This window comes from Lissotriton vulgaris, chromosome 9 (assembly GCF_964263255.1).
Source record: "Lissotriton vulgaris chromosome 9, aLisVul1.2, whole genome shotgun sequence".
NCBI classification, from domain to species: Eukaryota; Metazoa; Chordata; class Amphibia; order Caudata; family Salamandridae; genus Lissotriton; species Lissotriton vulgaris.
This window is the reverse complement of record NC_141697.1, coordinates 557,311,994-557,319,729: the sequence shown is the minus strand read 5'-3', so window position 1 is coordinate 557,319,729 and position 7,736 is coordinate 557,311,994. Positions and strand designations below refer to the sequence as shown.

Here is a 7,736-nt window from a genome sequence, read left to right as displayed (position 1 = left end):
CCACGAGCGAACGCTTTAATAAACAGCACTAAGTAAGTCCGGTTTGGTTGCATGGTATTAAATTTCACCCCGCGTAAACGTCCTATTGATTGATTCCTCTTTCCCCAGTTTCCTCCTCTCAACCACGGAGCTGATGTGAGTATTATCTCGCTCGCGTTAGCGCTTCTGATTATTGTAATTACTCGGTCACTTAATTTAACAGCGCTATCTCGTTCTCCGGTTTTAATAGATGTGTGGCCACGCCTGATTCCCTAAACATGGCAAAGAGCATCAAAACTAGTTCGTAACAAGGTAACCACGATAACCAGGCGCCGGTTATTCTAGATTTCACCTGCACCGTTTTTTACTTGTACTTTAACCTTACACTGCGCCGGTCAGTCACTTTCACTTCCTCATCCTTCACTCTTCACTCCTTGCGCCAGTTTTTAACAGTTCTAATGTATAACACAAATCGCCAATTTCTTGATCAATATGGCCACAAGCATGTGCATAGATTCACTATTCCGCTTACATATAAGTCGAATATGGCTAATAGCACGTGCTCCACTCACTGCGCCGTCTTTTAAGGAAACGCTCGCCGTTTTTTGATCACCAGCATGTGCACAATGGCACCAATTTAGCTTGGATACAGAAATTCAAAGTCTGTAAGTCATTGATGTAATGAGCACCCATGCCTAGTCATGTCTAACTTTGTTCATTTTTTCTTCTTCTTCTCTTTATTTTTTCCTTTAAATGTGGTTGTAATTGTATATAAATTGCTATAGAGGCACTGTGATTGAAACAGGCTCTGTAGACAAACATGACAATTTATTTCCATGTCCTGATGATGATGCATGTATTATTCAGTTGCATCGAAACGTCGTCGACTTAATGCTCCATATGTTGGTTTGACCTCATGAATTTTTTCAACAATGGGTTGCTATGAATGAATTTCAGTCTGTAAAATCAAATAACAAGTACAGACCGCTTTTGTGCGTTTTCACATATTTGTTTTTGTCACTTGTTCTGTCTTGTTGTCTGTGGGTCACAGGCTGTGCCCACTTTTGTATAAATGTTTTATATATAAAAAAATCAGTACAATAATTGAAAAATAAACACCTGTCCGGCTGGACAGAGGTCATGTATACTATTTAGTATATGTCTATCTTTTGTGCGATCCTCATTTACTAGGGTCCCCTGTTCTGTACAATAGATAACTGCCCAAGGACCCTAGCCTTATTCCTTTTGGGTTTCCCTTGTTTTGTGAAACAGAATAAAATATATACAAGCACAGAAATAAAACCATAAGTACATAGAAATTAAAAAAGTTATTAAACGTTAGTTATCAAAGATGAGAAAAAATGAGAAGCAATAGACCATTATTTCTTATTAATAAAACCAGTTCTTCTCCGCCACATGCCAAGTAAAAATCGGGAGACAGCAAAAACAATGGGAGGGGCGGTATCGTAGGTTAAAACTCTGCAAGCTTGTACACATTGTCTGAAACCCAGGTTTTTGCACAATGTAATAATCCAGCATTTCCGAATTTCGCTATATGCCGGACAGAAAAAGAAGATATGTACAATGTCTTCCCTACAGTAATTACAAGCAGGGCAGTTGGCCTCCATCGATTTTGCCCATCTGGATGTCAATGCCCCAATCGGTATAGAGCCGTGCCTCAGTTGGATGTATAGTTTTCTTGCAAGTGGAGGCTGCACTAGGTCCAGGAACACCTCCGTCCTGGATTCGGCTTTCATCAGTAGGAACTCAGTAGACAGCCTGCCCAAGGAAGTCGAGCAATATAGCATTTTGAGGTTATATGACCTTACAGCCGCCACTAATACAGACCTTTGCATCCTCGTGCAGCTGTCCTCTGGTGTGGACACATGTAAAAATATTACCATTTACAACGTCAACAGCTCTAACTCAAAAAATACGAGACCTATTGCATTGAAAATGCTTGTTCATAAAGTATAATTGGATTTGCAGAAGTGAAGCGCTGTTCACAGTTGCTCTATAATATTTTTTTTTTATTTGAACTGTATCTTGCCAGTTTTATTTTAGAGACAACAATCATAGTTTTGATGGTACTAGCCTTAAATTCAGGTAATCATGCTCTGTGACTTCCTCTCCTAGAAACAACACTTATTTAATTAGCCTGTTCTTATAGGCCATCCCGGTAAACGGCAAAGAGATCACAGTGACCAGTGGAAACCTCCTTACTTCGACCTGGAAAGGGTTTGGTGTAAGACCCTTGCCATTTGCAAATAAATCTCAATCACCTAATTCATAATTTTAAAAGCTAACTAAAGATTTTTCTAGGGCTACAGTCTATCGCTTTATCCCACTGTTTCATTATTTCAATTAGGGCTGGGCGGAAATATCGTTATGCCACGACGCGGAATTATGGAAAAAATATGTGGAAAACGAGCACACGTCCTGAGGGTCCGTGTGCCCGTGCAGGCTCCCCTAGCTCCCTAGCCTGGATGGGTTGAGAAGCAGGGACCGGCCCGGGGCTTGGGTTTCAGTCAGGGTCTGGGGTGTGGGAGCGCCCGTCTTGCAGCCTGCCAAGTGTTCATCTGCCCGGGTCATGGGTCCCTGGTGCAGAGCGCCGGGGCACTGCAAGAGCAGGCGGGAGCCCTACCGCTATGGTTCAGCTTGGGGCAGGCAGATGGGAGTCCTTTCGGTCCTGGCCATCTGGTCGCACGCAATGCTTTCCAATGGGGCGACCAGATGGCCGGTCTGCCCTGGAAGTCCTGATGAGGGCTCATTGTCTCCCTAATCCCAGCCAGGGCTCCAGGAGGTCGAGCGCGTCCGGGCCTAGGGTCCCCTGAGTCTTTCGGTTCGCACTGGGTTCCCAGAAAGAGGGGTGGCTTTCCTCCTGATTAGTAGGGGCAGGGTATGCCGGAACACCACCTCCGGGCTGGCGGTTCTTTGCCGGGGACCAGATGGTCTATGTCCGGACAACATCTCCCCTCCGTCCGGGGGCTCCCTCCTCCATGCCCACGGCGTGGCAAAGTGCCCGGGACAGGCTCCATGAGTTCCGGTCAGTCATCATCCGGGCCTGAGAGCTCCAGTGGTCCTCCCCGTGCCTGAGGCCCAGCCGGTGTCCCCGAGCCCCCGGGAAGCAGAAACCCCGAACCCTGCGTGGGTAGGCGGGAGCCCTATCGTGAAGGCGTGGGGCAGGCAGATGGGAGTCCTTTCGGTCCCGGACATCTGGGCGCCCCTTTCCCGTCAGCCATCTGGTCGCACCCAATGCTTTCCAATGGGGTGACCAGATGGCCGGGCTGCCCTGGAAGTCCTGATGAGGGCTCATTTGCCTCCCGGATCCCAGCCAGGGCTCTAGGAGGTCGGGCACATTCGCACCCAGGGTCCCCTGAGTCTCGTGGTGCGCCCGGGTTCCCAGAAAGAGGGGTAGCTTTCCTCTGTATTAGTAGGGGCAGGGTATGCCGGAACACCCCATCCGAGCTGGCGTTTCTTTGCCAGGGACCAGATGGGCTATGCCCGGACAACACCTCCCCTCTATCCGGGGGCTCCCTCCTCCGGCCCATGGCGTGGCAATGTGCCCGGGACAGGCTATATGGGTCCCGAGCAGTCCTTCCCCGGGCCTCCGGGCCCGAGAGCTCTGGTGGTCCTCCCCATGCCTGAGGCCCAGCTGGAGTCCCAGAGGCCCCGGGAAGCAGAGCCCCTGAGCCTGCCTGGGCAGGCGGGAGCCCTACCGCAATGGCTCGGGTGGGCAGATGGGAGTCCTTTCGGTCCCGGCAATTTGGTCGCACCTTTCCCCTCAGCCATCTGGTTGCAGGCAATGCTTTCCAATGGGGCGACCAGATGGCCGGGCTGCCCTGGAAGTCCCAATGAGGGCTCATTTGCCTCCCAGATCCCAGCCAGGGCTCCAGGAAGTCAGGCACATTCTCGCCCAGGGTACCCTGAGTCTCGTGGTGTGCACGGGTTCCCAAAAAGAGGGTTGGCTTTCCTCTGGATTAGTAGGGTCAGGGTACTCTGGGACCTCTCTCGGCCTAGCAGTCCTCAGTCAGCAGCTGGACAGGCCAGGATGCCGCCCCAGCCCAGGTCCGTCGCTGGGCCTGCCGCATGGCAGGCTGACCTGGATGGGGGTCCGGCAGCAAGGGGAGCCTCCCCTGCTGGGCTGGGTCCAGGGGCCCCGGGGAGGGCGGCCTCCCCACCCCAGACTCCGTCCTCAGTCCTTCTGCGTGGCAGGGTGCCCGAACGAGGTCCCGCGGGCCCAGGGAGGCTTCCCCTTCGCCTCTGGGTCCAGGCACCCCTGCTGGGTCCAGGGGCCCCACCGGGCCCCGCACAGGTGCTCCAGCCCTGGGCCACCTCCCCCAGCCTGCTGCCCCGCCAGAGGTATGGGACGGGGTTCCATCATGCCCAGGGACCCTCCCCTTGCTCGGCTAGGTTCAGGGGCTTCTGCGTCCCCGGGGAGGATGGCCTCCCCACCCCGGGCTCCGTCCTCAGTCCCGCCGTGTGGCTGGGTGCCTGGGATGGTGTCCGGTGGGCCTCGAGAGGCTTACCCTGTGCCTCCGGGCCTGGGAGCCCCGGCTAGGTCTAGGGACCCCGCCGGGCCCCGGGTCGGGTGCTCTGGCCCTGGACCTCAGCATGCCAGCCCACCAAAGGCCTGGGGCGGGGTTCTGTCATGCTCGGGGAGCCTTCTCCTGCTCGGCTGGATTCAGCAGCTCTCGGGGGCTCCCGGAAGGCGGCCTCCCCACCCCGGGCTCTGTCCTTGGTCCTGCCGCAGGGCCCCGGGTCGGAGGGCCCATCGGGTCCCCCTCGCAGCCTCCAGGGCTGGGGCCCAGCTGGGGCTCTGGGCCTCTGGTACCCCATGCCCTGGCATCCATTCACTCTTTTGTTGGGGCACAGAGTGACCAGATGGCTTCCCTTTCGCGCCCGGCCATCTGGTCGCACCTTTCGCCGCGGCCATCTGGTCACACCTATCCCCTCGGCCATCTGGTCGCACGCAATGCTTTCCTATGGGGTAACCAGATGGACATGCTTCCCTTGAAGTCCCAATGAGGGCTAATTTGCCTCCCTGATACCAGCGATGGCTCCAGCAGGTCGTGTAGTTTCGCACCTTGGGTCCCCTCTGTCACCTCGTGTGCACAGATTACAAGAAAGGGGGCAATTTTCCTCCAGATTACTAGGGAGAGGGTCAGTCAGACCTCCGTGAGGTCCAGTAATTCTGAAACAGGGGAAGGCAGAACCCGGGCCTGCACGCCGGGGCCCCCAGGGGCCTGGGTACGCACCTGCCTCTCAGCCCCTTCCCGATGGTCCTTTTTCTCTGAGTTTGCTCAGTCAGACCTCCATGAGGTCTGGCGATGCTGAGACGGGGGAAAGCAGCACCCGGGCACGCCCGCAGGGGCCCAGGTTCTGCACCTGCCTCTCAGCCCCTTCCCGATGGTCTTTTTTCTCTGAGTTTGCTCAATCAGACCTCCATGAGGTCTGCCGATGCTGATACGGGGGAAGGCAGCACCCGAGCCCGCCCGCAGGGGCCGGGTACACACCTGCCTCTCAGCCTCTTCCCAATGGTCCTTTTTCTCAGAGTCTGCTTGCCCATCGAGCAGGCAGGGTTGCTTAGCCCGCATACCCACTGCACAGGGTGACCTACAAGGGGATGCCCCAGCTGTACTCTGATTGATTGGGCACTCTCGGTCCATTTAGGGATGGACTGCTTGGCCAGCCTTGGCTGTTGTTTCAGGCAAAGCGCTTCCACCCCGCATGGACCGTTGACACGCGGGCCTTCCACCTGGCGGGAAGCCCTTCACCCTACTCAGCAGAGCGAAGGCCGAGCGGCCCCGGCAGCTCATGCCTCCAGTGGTCTGACCCGAACGGAAGGGCTCGGGTGACGCCAGGCCCTTGGATGCTGCTGCCCAGCAGGTCCGAAGGCCCCGCACGGCACACTGTCACCCCTCTCTGCCCAGCACATTTCCCCAGCAGCTCGGAACGATCGTTCCGAGGGGTGCCGCCACCGCCAGGCTCCGGCACCCCTGCGTCTCACTCAGGCTGCGCCTCGGCCTGCCTCTCCCTCCCTGGGAAGACGACCCTGCCGGTGCCCATGTGACCGCACCTCTCCACACCCCTCCAGTGAACCCTCCCGCCCAGGCGGGTGGGCTCCTTCCCCTGGCAGGCTCCCTAGAGGTAGGGGTGTGTGAAGTTTGCCGGTCGGGGAGATGGGCACGCAGCCCCACTGCGTCAGTAGGTGTGGCCACCTGGTTCATCCTGCCAGTAGCATATGCTTGTCTCAAAGATTAAGCCATGCACGTGTAAGTACACCCGGCCGGTACAGTGAAACTGCGAGTGGCTCATTAAATCAGTTATGGTTCCTTTGATCGCTCCATCTGTTACTTGGATAACTGTGGTAATTCTAGAGCTAATACATGCCGATGAGCTCTGACCTCCAGGGATGCGCTCATTTATCAGACCAAGACCAATCCGTGCTCGCCCGGCCCCTTTGGTGACTCTAGATAACCTCGGGCCGATCGCACATCCCTGTGACCGCGACGATACATTCAGATGTCTGCCCTATCAACTTTCGATGGTACTTTCTGGGCCTACCATGGTGGCTATGGGTAACAGGGAATCAGGTTTCAATTCCGGAGAGGGAGCCTGAGAAACGGCTACCACATCCAAGTAAGGCAGCAGGCGCGCAAATTAACCACTCTCAACTCAGGGAGGTATGACGAAAAAAACAATACAGGACTCTCTCGAGGCCCTGTAATTGGAATGAGTACACTTTAAACCCTTTAACAAGGATCCATTGGAGGACAAGTCTGTTGCCAGCAGCCGCGGTAATTCCAGCTCCAATAACGTATATTAAAGTTGCTGCAGTTAAAAAGCTAGTAGTTGGATCTTGGGATCAAGCTGGCGGTCCGCCGCGAGGCGAGCTACCGCTTGTCCCAGCCCCTGCCTCTCACCCCCTTGATGCTCTTGACTGAGTGTCCTGGGGGTCCAAAGCGTTTACTTTGAAACAATTAGAGTGTTCAAAGCAGGCCGGTCGCCTGAATACTTCAGCTAGGAATAATGGAATAGGACTCCGGTTCTATTTTGTTGGTTTTCAGAACTAAGGCCATGATTAAGAGGGAAGGCCGAGAGCATTCGTATTGTGCTGCTAGAGGTGAAATTCTTGGACTGGCGCAAGATGAACCAAAGCAAAAGCATTTGCCAAGAATGTTTTCATTAAACAAGAATGAAAGTCGGAGGTTCGAAGACGATCAGATACCATCGTAGTTCCGACCATAAACTATGCCGACTAGCGATCCGGCGGCGTTATTACTATGACCCGCCGAGCAGCTTCCGGGAAACCAAAGTATTTGGGTTCTGGGGGAAGTATGGTTGCAAAGCTGAAACTTAAAGGAATTGACGGAAGGGCACAACCAGTAGTGGAGCCTGCGGCTAAATTTGACTCAACACAGGAAACCTCACCCGGCCCGGACACGGAAAGTATTGACTGATTGATAGCTCTTTCTCGATTCTGTGGGTGGTGGTGCATGGCCGTTCTTAGTTGGTGGAGCGATTTGTCTGGTTAATTCCGGTAACAAACAAGACTCCTCCATGCTACCTAGTTACGCGACTCCCAGCGGTCGCATCCAACTTCTTAGAGGGACAAGATCGAGCGATAACAGGTCTGAGATGCCCTTAGATGTCCGGGGCTGAACTCGCGCAACACTAAACAGATCAGCTTGTGTCTACCTTTCGCCGACAGGTGCGGGTAACCCGCTGAACCCCGTTCGTGATTGTCAGAAACC

At 54.4% G+C, this 7,736-nt stretch overlaps 1 pseudogene; it reads left to right on the top strand.

Moving 5' to 3' along the window:
• Positions 1-6,200: 6,200 nt before the first annotated feature.
• LOC147691780 (18S ribosomal RNA) lies at positions 6,201-7,311 on the top strand (annotated as a pseudogene).
• The last annotated feature ends 425 nt before the right edge of the window (positions 7,312-7,736 follow it).